Below are 18,671 nucleotides of genomic sequence, written 5' to 3'. Positions count from 1 at the left end.
AGATAAAATGGTCGACATGATCATGTTGGTAAGATAATCATGCTGAACTCCTGAACGATGGCCTTAAAAGACATCAGCGAATTTGGAAACACATTACAGGTTACCTGATAAATAGTTTTTTACACTAAGTACTATAGTTTTTTCCCTAAGTACGACCCATGTCCCCAACGCTCCCAGGGCCATCTTTTCCATTGGGCACGATGGGCATGTGCCCGGGGGCCCCATGGGCAAGGGGGCCCCATAGGCAGGGCTCTTAATTAGAATAAATAATCCTGCATATGAAAAAACCTGCAAAAAAACCTTCAAGGGTCACTGAACAAGTACATCTATCTATCTCTATCTCTATATATCTATATATATATCTGTATCTCTATATATCTATATCTATATCTATATCTATAGATATAGATATAGATATATATATATATATATATATATATATATATATATATTATAAAAGCCTAGTGGCGTGTGTTAGTCTGTGTGTGTGTGTGCGGAAAAATAAAAACCAAGCTGCAGCGCCACCTGCTGGGCGGAGTTATACACTGACCTACTAAATTCTTAGTGTGTGTGGAAAAAAAAACTCAGAATGGCTGAAATTTGGTATACTAAGATGTTTTTAATTTGTTAATTTAATTTGTTAATTGTTAAAAGTGTTTAAAAAGATTTTAAAAAAATATATACCGGTATATATTTCTTGAAGGAGAAGTGACAGTGGGGAGTGGTTGGTGGTTGCCGGGGGTGACAGTTGGGAGTGGTTGGTGGTTGCCGGGGGTGACAGAGCGAGAGGAGTGTGATACTCAGGACCGCTGAGAGAGATCCCTGTGTCTGAATAGACATCTGGATAGATGTGGCGATAAAGATGAAGGATGAGGTGATGGAGAAAAATGATGAGGTGGTGACACGTGGACCACGTTAAAAAAGGGCGCTTGCGTCGGGAAGTAACGCTCTTCCCCTGAGGAGGCCTGGGCTATGGCCCAAATGCATGACAAGAACCTTTTTAACACCTTAAGTAGCTTGATTTAACTAGAATGCATGAGTATCATGCACGGGTTAACTTGTGTATATATATATATATATATATATATATGTAGGGGCCCCGGTGCACTGCTTTGCCCGGGGGCCCATAATGTTGTTAAGATTGCCCTGAACTCTCCCTCTACCCTGGAGAGGACAGGAAATGACCGCACTATATAAATATACCGATTCCAAATGTTGACTGTGCCTGTTTTCTCATATGAAGCACAAGAACTGTGACGTAAGCACAGATAAGCTGCGCGAGGAAGCTGCCATGGAGCCAGCATCAGTCTGTCTCCACAGCCAGCATTCAGAGTTTACATATATTCCACACACAGCAATATTTCTTGCTCTGTCTTGGGTTGAGGGAGCTGTGGGAGACTCACTATATAGGGGCGCACGCAGGATTTTTAAAATAAAAAAAAATATAGATAGAGCTGCTGCTCATGCGGCCGCTCATGCGCAGCAGCTCCATTTCGGCGGCACTGTATTGTACAGCAGCCGCGGCGCTGTCATAGAAGTACAATACAGCATCACCTTGGATGCTTCTTTGACAGGGCAGCGGCTGCTGTACAGTACAGTGCCGCAATGTAGTGGCACTGTTTAGCCCCCGTTCTTCGTGGAGGGGAGGGGTTTCTGGAGAACCAGAAACCCCCCTGCGTGCGCCCCTGCTATAGTTTCTGTTAAGTCATACATAGTACACACGTAAAAACTACATTATATCAAATAGGAGAGAATCTCTTTAAGGTTTGTATCAGTACTTATTTTACTTACTTACTTTGCCCCTCTACAGCTTCTGTAGCTGGTAAACGCTAGTTTGCTATTTAAGCCCCTAGGGCTCCCTTAGTTGGGTGTAATACATACACAGAGCTATTTTGTTTGCCATTCATTACTGTACTATGAATGTCTGACAAAGAAGCACTGATGTAATGCAGATAGAATAATATTTGTTCAGTGCAGAGACACAAAATGCAGTCTGAGTATTCATTAAACAATACAGTATCTTTGTAAAGTCCTCTCACATTCCACTATTTCGTTGTCCTTTCAAGCTGTAATCCTCTCAAATATCTTAAGTTGTTTCATGGTATAAGAACTATGGCATTTTCTACAAGCTATCATCATCATCAACATTTATTTATATAGCACCAGCATATTTCGTAGCTCATAACAATTGGGAACAAACACAGTAACAAAGCAATACTGGGCAATACAGACAAACAGAGAGGTAAGAGGGCCCTGCTCACAAGCTTACAATCTATACAACAATGGAAGTTTGATGCTAAGAGAGGCTAAGTGCTACATATTGCATATTGGTCCAGCCAGATTCCAAAGGTAAAACGTGCTTAGTGGACTATATGATCCAGTCACACAGCAATGTTGTTCAAGGGGTCAGAGGTTTGTTGTCTTATGTGAACTGTGTAACGGGTGGTAATAGGGTATCCTAGAAAGATTAAGAGGGTGATTGAGGAATTTTATAAGATTGCCTGAAGAGATGGGGTTTCAGAGAATGCTTGAAGGTTTAAATACTAGAGGAAAGTTTTACTGTGCGAAGGAGGGGATTCCACAAACTGGGTGCAGCCTGAAAAAATGTTCAGGCTTGGAAGCAGGTAATCAGTGTGGATGAGAGATGTAAATATTGTGCCGATTGGAGTGGTCAAGTTGGGAAATATTTTGAGATAAGTGAGGAGATGTATATTGGTGTCCTTTTGTTGATGGCCTTGTATGTTACAGGAAGTATTTTATATTGGATTCGGTGATAAATAGGCAGTCAATGTCGAGACTGAGAGCGGCTCTGCAATGGAAGAACGATTTGCAAGGAAAATCAATCTAGCAGCTGCATGCAAAATAGATTGATCAAATGTAATGCAGCACAGCCTAGTAATCATCTAATGTCAACTAGTATATAGTGCACTGTCTCATCTTCTGATGGCTGGAATGAAAGTGAGTAATCCATTCAACAGCAGTTCATGGACCATTTGCACAAGAATCACAACCAACTAGTTCAGAATTGGACTGGAGAAAAATGAATCAGTCCATACTAGTTATTTTCTTTCAAGGTTATCAAATAGTGTTTTGTCACAACAAAATGATAAAGGAGTAAAAATACTTTTAATAGTCACTGTATGTCTATGCCTCCTCCTTATTCTAAAATGGACAACTCCAGCTTAAACTTACTAAAATCATCCCTTCAGCCAATTTTCCCCCCTTTTCCCAATTAGAATAACTCTGAGAGTTCCAAGCTGTAAAACAGTTGGAGAGAACTTGCCCCTGCCTGTGCATTGAAGTATCGTCTTTACTCATCAACAATGAGGAGAAAGGGGAGGTGCAAAGTGTTCTGTGACAGTTTTTCACACAGAAGCAGTTTGGACAAAGTCACAGCAGGACTCGACTCAGCAGCCTATTAGGAACATTTTAAAGGAAAAACAAAATGCAGGTGGCCCTGCGACCCAGCTGATGGTAGCCCACTATGGGACCAGCCCAGGGGCCAGATGCCCCCTGCCTAGCCAGCCCCTGCAAGGACTTGAACCAGCTACATCCCCCATTTCACCTCTTAAGTCATAGGCAGTAGTAAGTGACATGAATTGCATGCAATGCGTTCATTGGCGAAAGGTCCGTTTCTGGACATGCAAAGAGCTATTTCATACAACATAAGCTACGCAAATGGATGTACGTCCGAACATGAATAAGGGCCTTGAAATGTGAGGGTTTCTGACATGGTACCTGTGCAGGTCTGCTAGATGGGGGATGGAGTTTGCAATCTGAAAATGATCAATATAAATTCACTTTACTTTAAAATATGAATAAAAGTGGTTTCAACACCCTGCTGCAGAAATAGGGCTCTTCGCTATGCAGATTTTTGCAGGGTCAGATATATGAATAATGTGTTTTCTGTAAGCATAAACAAAGAATATGAAACCTCCTTCCAATTAAGAACATCCTGTAATTCTCCCTGAATGCGAATAGGTTTAGATCGGATTTACTTTCTATCCTCAACTGTCTCTGAAGAAATGAACTTTTTCTACTTCAATGCTCCGTCAACCTCGTCCTTGTTCTGTTTATGTGTACGATTTGTTATTTTTGTGTGACTTGTTATACCGACTGTCCAGCACTGCTGAGTTTTATGGCGCCCTGCTGATGATTTGAAAGGCCTAAAAATACGAAGCCAGAATATAATTCCTCAATATCCATAAACAGACATGTCTACCAATATTTTCCCTATCAGCCAGGTTGGCTTATCCTACTTTGGGATGTTGGCTGTACTCAATACACATACACGCTGTGGAGGCGTGGCTTTAAGTAGTATGATATCACGTGGATTTGATGCTCTAGAAACCTGCTGTTATGTACAGTAAGCAGCCTTGCAGGTTTAGAACAGTACACACCCTACAGCTGTCATGTTACAAGCCAAGTGCAGACAATCATGTCATTTAAGTTTATATTTCAGATGACAGAGGAAACATAGAACCATGTCCACCCTGCATGGTGTCTTAAGGCAGAAGAGAAACAATTATGCCAACATCTCTTCTACAACGTAAATTATGCACTTTGGGTTTATGATATGTACATCCTAATTGATTACACATGCAGATGTTAAAGTTTGAATCATTTCCAGAGACTCTTTGCTGCTGTGCTGTTGCATGTAAGCAATTCATGCACAGAGCATTCTAGGTCACCTTGGAAACTTTATATATTAGCCTTGAATAAATGCTAAGTCACAAATCCTAGAAGATATGAACAGAACATGCAAATTAGAGAGATCATGCAAATTATTCATAAATACAACGATCAGCCACAACATTTAAAACACTTGCCAAATATTGCGTAGGTCCATCTTGTGCTGCCAAAACAGGTCTGACCTGTCAAAGCATGGACTCTACAAGACCTCTGAAGGTGTGCTGTGGTATCTGGTACCAAGATGTTAGCAGTAGATACTTTAAGTCCTGTGGGGCCTCCATGGCTCGGATTTGTTTTTCCAGCACATCCCACAGACCCTCAATCAGATTGAGATCTGGGGAATTTGGAGGTTAAGACAACACCTTGAACTCTTTGTCAAGTTCCTCAAACCATCTGCGAACAATTTCCGCAGTGTGATAGGGCGCACTATCCTTCTGAAAGAGGGCACTGCTATCAGGGAATAGAGTTGCCATGAAGAGGTGTACGTTGTTTGCGACAATGTTTAGGTAGATGGTACGTGTCAAAGTAACATCCACATGAATGTCAGGACCCAATGTTTGCCAGCAGAACATTGTCCAGAGAATCACACTTTCTCCACCGGCTTGCCTTCTTTCCATAGTGCATTCTGGAGATCTCTTCCCCAGGTAACCGAAACACACGCACCCGGCCGTCCACATGATGTAAAAGAAAATGTGATCCGTCAGACCAGGCGACTTTCTTTCATTGCTCCATGGTCTTGTTCTGGCACTCATATGCCCATTGTAGGCACTATTAGCAGTATACAGGGGTCAGTATGGAAACTTTTACCAGTCTGCGGCTACGCAGCCCCATATGCAGCAAGCTGTGATGCACTGTGTGTTCTGACACCTTTCTATCATAACCAGCATTAACTTTTTCAGCAATTTGTGCTACAGTAGCTCCTCTGTGGGATTGGATCAGATGGGCTAGTCTTCGCTACCCACGCGCATCAATGACCCTGTCAACGGCTCCCTGGTTGTCTGGTGTGGGGATTCCTAAGCTTTATATACCAGTCTTTTTTCAAAATAGGGCCACGGCATTCCAGGATCCGCACAAGCAGCAACTGAGTTTAAGACACCAACAGCCGCAGGTGGTGAAAGTGACAAGGACAGGTAGGAGAGAGCTGGACAGTCTGCCAACTTTCCTGAGTCTGGTGGGGCAGTCCCGAATTTGGGTGACTGTCTCGCTTACTCAGGATTTGGTCAGACTGCAAGGACATTTGGCAGGTATGTCCTTCACACTGTACTGCTTGTGAACGCAGAGCTGTGTGCACCTAGTAGTAGTGCGTACAGTATTGCCTTAATTAAGCTCTAACTTTTGTGGTGGGATGTAGTTGAATTGTCAACAGTGCAAATGTTTACAGTCATGTTGACACCATTATAAAACATAGTTACTTAAATCAAGCCATTAGTTCCAGCCCTGGGAAATCCCCATGTTATAAATAGGACTAGTGCCCTTATTTTGCACCGGGAGCTCATAGGAGCTAGTCTTAGGTAGTCTATAAGAGTTTTTATCAAGGTAACAAATAAGGAGGGTAAATGAGGGTAGTGTAGGGGTGCTTTTATTTCAATTAAAATAATGTTGACACTGGTGTCTATGTTTTCTTACATTTTTACCTAGGTGCACTACAGGTCCTGGGTGCCAAGGCATGCTGACACTTGTGGTTCTTCAAGCCATACCCTGGCAGCCATGGGAAAGCTGGTGCTTGTGCTACAAGTGCCAGCATGGCAGCCTGGAGTGCATCAGGGACAAAATAGGGACAATAATAAAATAATTATTACCCCCCACCTTTAGTGCCATCAGCACAGAGCTAAGTACACTTGTGGGCCCGATCTCCCTAGAGAATCTAGTCCCATGCTGAACAACCTGGGGCTGGTTTGATATTATTGCAGGGGAATCCAACGCTATTTGCCTCCCCTGATTTTGAAACTACCAGCTAGAGTTGGTTAAGCTGTTGGAGGGGTGGGTTCTTTTACATTTCTTCCATCCTGGTTTTCTTTTACATGTATTGCCATTTTAAATATAGTGATTTATGTCGACATTTTTACTTTCTACTTTACAACCCTGTATACATTTTGCTTGTCAATCTTTTAAAACTGTGTAGAAATTATGACCATGTGCACATTCTGATTGTCAACCATTTAACTGTGTCGGACTTATGACTGTAAAAATCTTGTTGTAGAAATTATCATTATCGACTTTTCATACCCAACCCTTCGTCATGAAGGATGATTATTGCTTAGCTATAACACAGTGCTAAAAGTCTTAAAAAAATTGCAGGGAAAAGTATATTTTCAGATATAATAGCTCCAAGGTACAATGTGTTGTGGGTAGTGTAGTGTAAAGGATAGGAATATGGGATGGTATGTGTTCAGATGATTTATCCAGACTTAAAAAACCCTACCTAAATATGTATAAATACAAGTATGTCCAGTACTGTGCAAACGTTTTAGGCAGGTGTGGAAAAAATGCTGCAAAGTAAGAATGCTTTAAAAAATACAAGTGTTAATAGTTTTTTTAATCAATTAACAAAATGCAAAGTGAATGCACAGAAAAGAAATCTAAATCAAATCAATTCTTGGTGTGATCACTCTTTGCCTTCAAAACAACATAAATTCAGGTGATAATGATCATCATTTTCATATGCAGGTTGAAACACCGTCATTAACTGAAACAGAAGCAGTTGAGTAGAAGGCTTTAAACTGGATGAGAAACAGTCAAACTCTGCTGTAAAGGTGAGGCTGTGGAAGACGGTTTCATGTCACAGGTCATGCACCATGGCAAGACCGAGCACAGCAACAAGACCCAAGGTAGTTATACTGCACCAGCAAGGCCTCTCCCAGGCACAGATTTCTAAGCAGACTGGGGTTTAAAGATGTGCTGTTCAAATTCTTTTGAATAAGCACAAAGAAACAGGCAACGTTGAGGACCATAGCCGCAGTGGTCAGCCAAGGAAACTTAGTGCATCAGATGAAAGACACATCATGCTTACTTCCTGGCACATTTTTTTTTAATCTGTTCAGTACAGTTGTATTAATGTAATGTCTAAGAGCAGGGCACAGCAGCTAATTTTGACGGACCTGATTAACTGACTATACAGGGTTTGAAGCCTAACATAATGGTATGCACATGCAAAGCTGGATTTACATTCTTTGTCATTGTTACCAAAGGACAGTTTTTGTTGTGCCCACGTCCAAATCTCTGCACAATTCTTCACTCATTTGTGTAGCGACACAGGTTTATAGCAACGGTCCATGCCCATGCTGCTCCATATGTCCAGCCTCTTAGACCTAAACATGTAGCAGCAGATAGTGCATTTTCATTGCAATCTGCCACAGCAGTGGCGCACGCAGGGGGGGTTTCTGAGTCTCTAGAAACCCCCCCTGCGCTAATTAAGTGGCCACTGTCCTATACAGCAGCCGCGGCGCTGTCAAAGAAGCGTCCGCGGCGGTGCTGTATTGTATACAGCACCGCCGCAGACGCTTCTTAGACATCGCCGTGGCTGCTGTTTAGGACAGCGCTGGCGAAACTGAGCTGCTGCGCTCTCTCTCTGGTTTTTTTTTTGGGGGGTTTTTTGGGTCGGCGGGGAGAACCCCCCCCCGACAATCTTCCGTGCGCCCCTGCACAGGTTCATAATTTTCAAACGTAAAGTATAGTAGTATAGTATAGTAAAGTATATAGCTGGGGACGAGCCATGTTGACCCGAATCGCATCATCACGCTCCTTGCACTTACCCGTTGGACCTCCCCTCCACGATCTCCTGAACGGGGGTCCAAGAAGTAGGTAAGTATGACCTATTACAACCTTCATAGCATTCAAGGAGATTTTGTTTTTTTTAATATAATTTTATATGTGTGTTCTCAGGGTGGTGATAGAAGTTGGGGGTGTGTGTAAAACTTTTTAAATATAAAAAAAGGAGGTTACGTCACACTAAACAAAAACGACCGATAAAGATATTAAGTCTCAATTTGCTACTGTAGGTAAAGAGTTGTGATGAACAAGTTCCTCATTTATAATATACACCATTGTTATGCATTGTAAAACATGCTTTTCTTAAAGACAAACATTTTGTTTGAATGTCAGTTAGGCCTGAGGCAAGTGACGTTCATCAAAGCAATTAGTAGAGTATAATGCCTCTTTCCATTGCAACTGCATAATTCATGAACATTGCTCAGAAGTTTATTGAATCCTCAGAGAGAAATACAGCTTGAACCTTGTAAAAATTCCTTGAAAGACATTTAAATCGTCAGTAAAGAGTCAAAATTCTAATGTCTCCATTCTTGTAAAAGCAGTTACTATTCCTCCATAAAAATACTAACATCATACTGGCCCACTCGTAAAATCTCCCCTCCATGAGATCATGTGACAAGTATGTGAGGTGGGCGTGGCGTCACAATGGCCCCACCCCCTGCTATGAAATGCAGAAAATCACGGCATTGTGTAGCAGGGGGCTGGGCTTGATGGTGCAAAATTGTGTCATTAAGCCCCGCCTCCACAACGACCTGGCAGGATACCTATTCTTCCGGGGGGACTCCCCGAAATTTAGGAGAGTAGGCAAGTATGATTAACAAGCTGTTAATTTCCTACAAAAGTGTCAGCTGCTATACTACCAATGCTTCTAATGAGCAAAGCTACTTTCACACAAGTACTGACAGAGTTTTCTCCTGACAATTTATTATTTGTGCAGTATTATTATTATTATTATTACTTTAAAGCGTCGGCATATTATGCAGGGAGGTACATTGAGGGGTATCATGACACAAACAAACTGCATACAATAACGTGAAAAACAAGATAAAGATGAGCCTATCAAAATAAACTTACAGTCTATAGGGTCTAATTATTAATATTAAGTGATAAGGCTGACTTTCTATTTGGCTTGTCATGGTAATAAAATAAACCAGCTTTTGCCACAATTTATTAATAAACTATCACCTGTGCAGCTGCGCGATACACCACTACCTGGCAATACAGGCCCCCATCAGTAAGAGATAACTTATATGCTTCACCGAGCCACAATGAGAGGATACGTGCATGTGTGACCCAGCTGGCTGTGTCACAATAGTTGTGGCTGTTGGTGGGGATACATGTTCATGGATACAGGTACTGTAGGTACTGTGCTAGCTCTGCCCAACCACTTTATGTGATAATATAAAAAAAAAAAAATCCTGGTTTGTCAAGCAATTTGCAACAGAACATTGTGATGTTGAATGAGTAACACAGTAGTGAGAGGGGGTGTAGGTTCAGACAAGTGGACAACCAGAAGCAGACAAAGGTTGCCACCCGTTGCAGGGGACAACCACCATCGACAATTCTTCAGGCCGCAGTTAAATGATACATACATTTATATGGATGCCCCACAGGTACCCCATTAAAAATACTCTGCTTGATGCAAGTGGACATGTTTTTTAATTGACTGTAAAAAAATGGTACTGACAATAGCAATACAATATTGGTAGATTGTTACTGTAGGCATAAATCACCAATACATCTAATAAATATATTTACATTTTTAATACAGATTTGAATGCAGATTCATCATGAGTCCTCTGAAAACATGGGAGCCCTACCCAGCCCTATTATAAATAAAAACAACCATAGAACTATGTTGAAGGTCAAATACCTGATTAGGAAGTAAATAGCATGGGCTGCTTTGAACTTGTTTAATAATTTTTAACCTGTCACTCTATAACCATACATATACAGTTTGGTACACTTTTAAAAGGCATATACGTGAGCTGTGCACCATATAAAGGACGGCACTCCTAGGAGGGGGACAAAGACACCATATGGTATCCACTTGTCACAGTGCTTTACTCAGCAGTCAGATAAAAGGCATGTTTACATTGAGTGGACGTTGACTTTTAGCTTGTATGCATTGCTTCCTTTAACATATGTTCTTGTAAAATGGCAGGTGTAAGGTATATTCAATGCTGAAGTACAGGACTTTTTTTAGAACTATGAATACTATCAAGCCTCTTAAGAAAAAAGCCATCTGCAGCTTCACAACGTACACATAAAGGAGCTAAAGCCAGGTTTCACTAGTAAAATGTCATCCTCCTCAGTCATCTAATGTTTATGAAGAATGATGATCCTCAATCATACTCCACAGAAAAGGGACAATAAACAAATAGGCAGAAATAAAATGCAGTTCATACATCAAACTTGTATATCTGCATTCAGGGCCCCGATGTGCCAGTATCATGTACCAACCCCAAGGTTTCACGCATAGCATTAGCAAAAGCTGGAACTACATCCGCTGGGTGGGGGGGTTGACACCCACATAGGCTGTAATGGTGAAATGGTGTATGTCTGACATCATTAACAGAACCAATGTCAAGATAGATTATGGAGTGTATAGCTACACATTTTTCTTAATACATTACAAATTAAAAACAAACAGATGATTAAAAAAGATATACCATAGACCCTGGTGAAATCAGTTGTCTTTAGAGAACGCAATTAAAACCACAATTCACTGTTTGGAATCCAATTGTCTGTGAAAAGGTCCCTCAGTGTTGGTTAATGTGTTTTCAAACATGAGCTTCAACTTGAAGATCAAAAAATATCCAATGCAAATCCGAGAAAAGGTTACTGAGAAGAATCAGGAGAAGAATATCAAAAAGACTTAATATAACCCGGGGCACCGCCAAATCTCAATATAAAGAAATAGACAGAGTCAACTATGTACAACTATGAATATGTCTAGAAAAGGACATCCAAACTGAGCATCAATGCAAGAAGGGCACTTTTTAGGTTGGCCACCAAGAGGCTGAAGGCAACTCTTCCAGAGTTGCAGTCTTCTATGACAGAGATCAGAGAAAGTTAACATAGCACAACAATGACTTGGGCACTTCACATATCTCCACTTTATGAAAGGGTGGAAAGACACAACCATCGTTGAAGAAAACTCACATAAAAACATTTTTAGACTTTGCCAGAAAGGAGACTTATATACCAAGTGAGAACATTATATTGTCTCATGAGAACAAGATTGAAATTTTTGGCCTCAACACTTACGGGTCTATTTATTATATGCTAGAGATAAATCATTACGTATTCTCGCAAATCGCAGAGAAACATAATTAAGTAGCTCTTCTAAAATTCCTCTACTCTACGAACATTTCTTTCTACCAGGGCCACCGAGAGTGTGGGTACTAATTACCTTGGCCCGTGTCCGGACCATTAAAAAAAAAATGAAAACCTTACCTCATGGCGTCGCCCCTCCTCCTTCCTGCTCCGGTCGTGACGTGATGGTGTCACGCCTGACATTCCGTGAGGAGCGGAGCAGAGAGCGCCAAGCAAGAAGACAGAAGAGAATAAGTGAAAGAAGTCAATACAAAGGTAAGTAAAGGAATGGAGGCAAGGGGGAGGAAAGCAGAAAAGCACTGAGTGATGAAGAAGAGTGGGGGGCAGGATGGCACAGTGATAAGGAGGGGAGGAGCAGCATGGCACAGTGATGAGGAGAGGGGAAGCAGCATGGCACAGAGTGATGAAGGAGGTGAGGCAGCATGGCACAGAGTGATGAAAGAGGTTGGGCAGCAGCATGGCACAGTGATGAGGGGCGGGAGCAGCATGGCACCGAGTGATGAAGAAGGGGAGGGAGCAGGATGGCACAGATTGATGAAGGAGGTGAGGCAGCATGGCACAGAGTGATGAAGGAGGTGGGGAAGCATGGCACAGAGTGATGAAAGAGGTGGGGCAGCAGCATGGCACAGAGTGATGAAAGAGGTGGTAAAGCATGGCACAGAGTGATGAAGGAGGTGGGGAAGCATGGCACAGAGTGATGAAAGAGGTGGGGCAGCAGCATGGCACAGTGATGAGGAGAGGGGAAGCAGCATGGCACAGAGTGATGAAGGAGGTGAGGCAGCATGGCACAGAGTGATGAAAGAGGTTGGGCAGCAGCATAGCACAGTGATGAGGGGCGGGAGCAGCATGGCACCGAGTGATGAAGAAGGGGAGGGAGCAGGATGGCACAGATTGATGAAGGAGGTGAGGCAGCATGGCACAGAGTGATGAAGGAGGTGAGGCAGCATGGCACAGAGTGATGAAAGAGGTGGGGCAGCAGCATGGCACAGAGTGATGAAAGAGGTGGTAAAGCATGGCACAGAGTGATGAAGGAGGTGGGGAAGCAGCATGGCACATAGTGATGAAAGAGGTGGTAAAGCATGGCACAGAGTGATGAAGGAGGTGAGGCAGCATGGCACAGAGTGATGAAAGAGGTGGGGCAGCAGCATGGCACATAGTGATGAAAGAGGTGGTAAAGCATGGCACAGAGTGATGAAGGAGGTGGGGAAGCATGGCACAGAGTGATGAAAGAGGTGGGGCAGCAGCATGGCACATAGTGATGAAAGAGGTGGTAAAGCATGGCACAGAGTGATGAAGGAGGTGGGGAAGCATGGCACAGAGTGATGAAAGAGGTGGGGAAGCATGGCACAGAGTGATGAAAGAGGTGGGGCAGCAGCATGGCACATAGTGATGAAAGAGGTGGTAAAGCATGGCACAGAGTGATGAAGGAGGTGGGGAAGCATGGCACAGAGTGATGAAAGAGGTGGGGCAGCAGCATGGCATAGTGATGAGGGACGGGGGCAGCAGCATGGTACAGTAATGAGGGGCGGGAGCAGCATGGCACAGAGTGATGAAGAAGAGGAGGGAGCAGGATGGCACATAGTGATGAAGGAGGGGGTCGAAGCAACAGACAGTGAGTTATATATATATACACATGCACATACATACACACAGAGGGGTCGAAGTGAGCTGCCATACTGTTACTTCTCCTACTGCCTTCATTGTAAAACTATCAAATTCCATTCACTTACATTTTAATTACCGCCACTTCTAAATTTACACTTTAACCACTGTATATAATATATATTTTCTAACCCATATGTATGAATATACTGGGAATCACTAAAGGTCTTTCAGCATTGACTTTACTTCTAGTGGTTCATATAAGATACATACAAGACATTTAAGTATGCTACTGCATTATCCTCAATAATAATACAAGTTTCACTTGTACAGTAATCTGATTGTTCAATCCCAAAAATGTTTTTCAAATCATTGCAAAGTCCAACAAAATTTCCCTTTGATAGTCAAGGCAAAGTAAATTAGAATCTAACTGGCTGAAAGTTCAATTTACTAACCAATGTTGCTCTTTCAAAGTGAGCTTGCACAGAAATGTAGATGGCATGTGTGTTACTAGGCTATCTGTCTGGAATTTGGTAGTGAGTGGGCATCAAAACAAAAACTATATAGGGTAAATATAGGTTCAAATTTTACAGTAGAAGTTAAACAATTTTTCTTATCAATGTGATTGTAGAGCCACCATTTCAGCCGGTTGTACCTGCACATGCAGATGAGTGGAAATTGGACATTTGTTTATTTAACCAAATTATGCAATCATTGAATCTGTCATTGGTCCTGCTAAACAGCGGGATAGCAACATGTGTTGGCACAGACTCTGTGCTACTTTCTTCTCTTATGTCCCCGTTGTGTCCTCTTCCACTATTGTATGATGTGGCTCTGGAAACTCCAGAATCATTCTATACTACTTTCTGCTACCATATAGATCAACAGTGGAGATGGATAAAGCAGGTTACACATTTTAAACTAGAAGCCTAAAACTTCTAAGTATATTGACACTACACAATCACGTTAGTGAAATTAGAGCCACTAAATATATTTTCCCTTAGACACCTCTAGTTAAATTTTAGTTTCTGTCTGGGGGACTTTGCATATTTTTGTGAGTCACAATCACACACACAGGTGTGGTCTCTGTGCAAGATCTTGATAAACAATCACACACTGACATCACAGTGAGGTATACCAAGGAAAATGTCAAAGTCATTTCACATTCAGCCCCAAATAACTAAATAGTGAGTAAATGAGTTAAGGATTCTGTTAAATTGTAACTACAAAATACACATATCCAATGCAAAGCGAAAATAAAGTATTATTACTTAATGTAAAGCTAGAAGACTCTGGGTATTGAAAATCATTGTTACACTTTCAACTGAATTTCAACAAATGTATTTTTTTTAAATATGCTCTGAATTCTGGATAAAGGGATAAAGGACATAGCATTCAGGTAGACTTAAGATAATCTACTTTGACATCTAGCAGGACTAATATTTTGAAGATCAAAATTTTGCAAGCACTGCTAAGCAGGCCTTCCGCAGCCCACTTGCATCATAGACTAGTTGTACATTACTAAGCAATATTTTATTGTGCCCCACACACGCTGGTGTATGTGCCCCATATACCATCTGCAGCCCCCGCTGTGCCATCAGCCACAGGTAACTATTGCAGGGGGTGAAAAGCAAAAAGGTTAAAGCAAATGTATAGTGATTTAGGGAGGATAGAGCAATAGAATAACATGTGGAATCAAATGTAATACATACAAAAATCAGAAAGCAGAATACAGAATGATTGAGGATGTAATATCAGCAACAACAGAGGATAAGAGACCTTGGATTTATAGTTTCAGAAGATAGAAAAGTAACCAAGCAGTGAGAAAAACCAGCGAAATACTTGTGGGTCTATTTATCACTGGGGCCAATGGAGCAGTGGAAACTACCATTATATATCGCTGCATCTCTCAGTGATACAGAATGCTGTACTACCGCTATTTACCATGGCATGGCTGATTTTGAGAAAAAGATCCTTTTCCTCAATGACGGGTTTTTCCTATTCACCGGCAACCTATTAGGGAGAAAGTTCTATACATACGTTCTGCTATTGTCGGCACTTGCATATAGTACTTTGACCCGATGAGGCTTCAGCTTGATCCCATGTTAAAGACTAGTAACACCATCCTGAGATGACATTATTTTTTGCTTAATAAATTGCCTACTACTGCTTTGCTCATAGAGGTCTAAGGGGACCACGGTGAGTATCGGTAAATAAGTTATAGCCAATGACATCTCTTATTTCTCCCTTTTTTAAATAAGAAACAGAGGTGAAAGAGCATTTTGCTTATTAAATCGACTCCTTGGATGTATAGGAAAAGGTATAAGCAGTGGGAAAAGGGAGGTTATAGTTCTACTTTATAGGTCACGGATACTATGTACAGTTCTGGGGCTCTATCTCCAAAAAGAGATTATTGGGGGGGGGGGGGGGGGGATAGCTGCTAAAATGGTATACTGGCTATACAATAAAACTTGTCAGGAAAGACATCAATAGCTGAACATGTTCAGCTTGACGGAGAGAAGGAACAGGGTGCTTTTATAGAAACATTCAAGTATATCAAAAATGTTGGTAGACATCAGGAAGGCGGCATTTTTAAAGTCAAAAGGATTTCTGGAGCAAGACTTATCATGGTGTTAGAAAATCACCTATCACCATTATTTATTATTAAACTCTCGCTGAGGCAGTTGCGCTATACTGAGGGGACATGTGCCTGCGTGACTCGGCTCCTTGCGCACGGGCAGTGAAACTGAAAGCACAGGGTCCCAGGACCGCCTTGGCAAGCGCTAAGACTCCTCTCCTGCCAGTCAGCATCACCGGAGAGCTGAACATTGGTCAGCTGCCTCGGTGGGATTTTTAAATGTACATTGCATTTTAAAAGACTTTCTTTTGCAGCGATATAAAAGCTAGTCATCAGGGGGGATGTTAATAAACAGACCCGTAGATTTCTTTCAGATACAGTATAAACAGCAACAATCATGAAAGAGAAAATGGAAGCTCTACAAAAAATTAATATGAGGCAGATTTTTTATTTTTGCTCAGGTTCACAGCGTAGCTTGTTAGATGCAGTATACTGGCATATACTAAGTATCTGAACATCGTATACTGCTGTATATAGCATATCTATATATGTCAGGGCTTAATACGTTAATAATCTATGTAGTACTAAAATTAAAATTTATACTGTGATTGAATTAGTTAAATATGTCATATACATGAATAAAACATGTATTTAATTTTTGAATTGTATAATTACCAATGATATTAAAGATTATCTTAATTGTAAAACATGAAATCTATTACGCTAAATTGAGTGCATATACGTAGGTTATGTATTTACTAGCTCTGAATCTCAAGGTGAGAACCTGAAAATCCCCAGTTATATACATCATACCATGACAAATGTCAAAACCTTATATTTAATAACCAGACACTTCCTAACTCTGTTTAAAAAAAATTGCAAGTGCCACAGGGAGATGTATAAATCTAAGTTAAATACAACATTATTAAAAATAGATATTTAATATTTTCTTAGTTAATTTAGTATTATGCAAAAACTTACGTTTTCTAGAAAGTCAACTCAGATGAACATATTCAGTGTTCTCCCCATGCTCAATTATTCCTGTTTGTTTATCTAGTAAAGCAGGTAACTGCAGAGAGTAATGATTACCTTGTTGAGCAAGACTAGGCAAACTCAGACACACCTTACCCAATCCCTCTAGCCCTGCTCATTGACATACCAGAACGTACAGTCCTATGGGATATGAAGTCCATCTGTGTATAGTTACATACTCTGTGAAAGAAATAAAAACACACTACCCAGAATCCCCACCTGCCTACCTGTCTGCACACCTGAAACCAAAAAAGGAGTTTCGGTTGAAGGAGGAACCAGGTAACAAAAAAAAAGTGAAAACTCTGTCTTTGAAAGTGTCACGTTTATAGTTCTGACTTTGTAAAGGAGGTGTCGGTATTATGTAGTGTTATAATATTTTATAGTTCCTGGGGTATTATAGTTCTGACTTTCTAAAGGAGGTGTCGGTATTATGTAGTGTTATAATATTTTATAGTTCCTGGGGTATTATAGTTCACACTGAAACTACATGTTCCTTTTCAATATCTAATAAAATAGCAGGAAATATAGTAGATGTTAGATATAAGTTAGATTTCAGTGAGAGAAAATAGATATGCGATACAGATAAATAAAACATATGAGATATTTAAAAAAGATTGACAGGCAGATATGAGAAACATAGATATGACATACAGGGGTCTGTCTATATATCATAAGGAGGCATGCCCTTAATCCAGTGAAAAGTCACATAAAGGCTCAGGGGGGGAGCTGGCAAATTTTAGCCCTGGGAGTAAGACACGACTCAGCAGCCTATTAGGAACATTTTAGAGGGAAAAAAATGCAGGTAGCCTAGTGACCCAGCACAAGGCAGCCCACTATGGGACTGACCCAGGGGGCAGATGCCCCCTGCACCCCAGCCCAGCCTGTCCCTGTAAAGGCTATGGCCAGTGGTAGCCATCGCTGGCTTCTCCTGCAATATTTCTCCCTGCAAACCATGGGGAAGCTTATTTACCAATGACAGCAGCAGTACAATTCTAAATACATGTATTTTGCAGGTGCACTACAGGACTCAGCGGGCCCTGGATGCAAAAGTATGCTGGCAGTATTAGTTCTACAAGCACCAACATACCCAAACAGTTTAGGGCTGCCAGGGCATGCTGTTATTTGTTGCTCTTATTGTTGTCATCTTATAGCTATATAGTGAGATATACTGTATATACCCCACTATAATCAGCCAGGTATGTAAAAAAAGGTGCTTTAGGGGGAAGATATAAAAATAATGACATACAGTATAAAGTGAGGTTTTTTTGTTGCTCTATTTATTTTCATTATTTAAGCTTTATGATTTATAATAATAAAGTATCCCTGAATTAAGCAACTCCAAAATAGCCTCTTTTATATATGTATATATATATATATATATTGTACTGAAAAACCTTTAAGGATGGGCAGCTATTTATGAGCCAGTGCTGTGTGCATGCCCCCTGGGCTACAGTCTACCAGCCAGTCCCTGCCTGTAATAGTCCAATGCTGTTGGTATTCATGCAGACTGCGGACGATGCACTCCTCCCCTCTGGACTTCCCTTTCAAATTAAGGTTGTTGAGAAATGACTAGGGATGTGCACCGGCGACTTTTGAGGTCTCGTGTTTTGTGTTTTGGATCCGGATTTTCGTTATTTTTGGGGTTCGGATTTGTCTCGCA

At 41.2% G+C, this 18,671-nt stretch overlaps 1 protein-coding gene across 1 annotated transcript in view; it reads right to left on the bottom strand.

The window, feature by feature from the left end:
• MACC1 (MET transcriptional regulator MACC1) overlaps positions 1 to 17,046 on the bottom strand; it is a 33,662-nt gene extending 16,616 nt beyond the window's left edge. Inside the window, exon 1 of the mRNA XM_075212208.1 lies at positions 16,961 to 17,046. The gene's annotated coding sequence lies outside the window, so the exon portion shown is untranslated. The remainder of the gene's footprint in view (positions 1 to 16,960) is intronic.
• Positions 17,047 to 18,671: the final 1,625 nt, after the last annotated feature.

The sequence above is a fragment of the Mixophyes fleayi genome, chromosome 5 (genome assembly GCF_038048845.1).
Source record: "Mixophyes fleayi isolate aMixFle1 chromosome 5, aMixFle1.hap1, whole genome shotgun sequence".
NCBI lineage: Eukaryota > Metazoa > Chordata > Amphibia > Anura > Limnodynastidae > Mixophyes > Mixophyes fleayi.
This window is presented reverse-complemented; position numbering and strand designations above follow the sequence as displayed.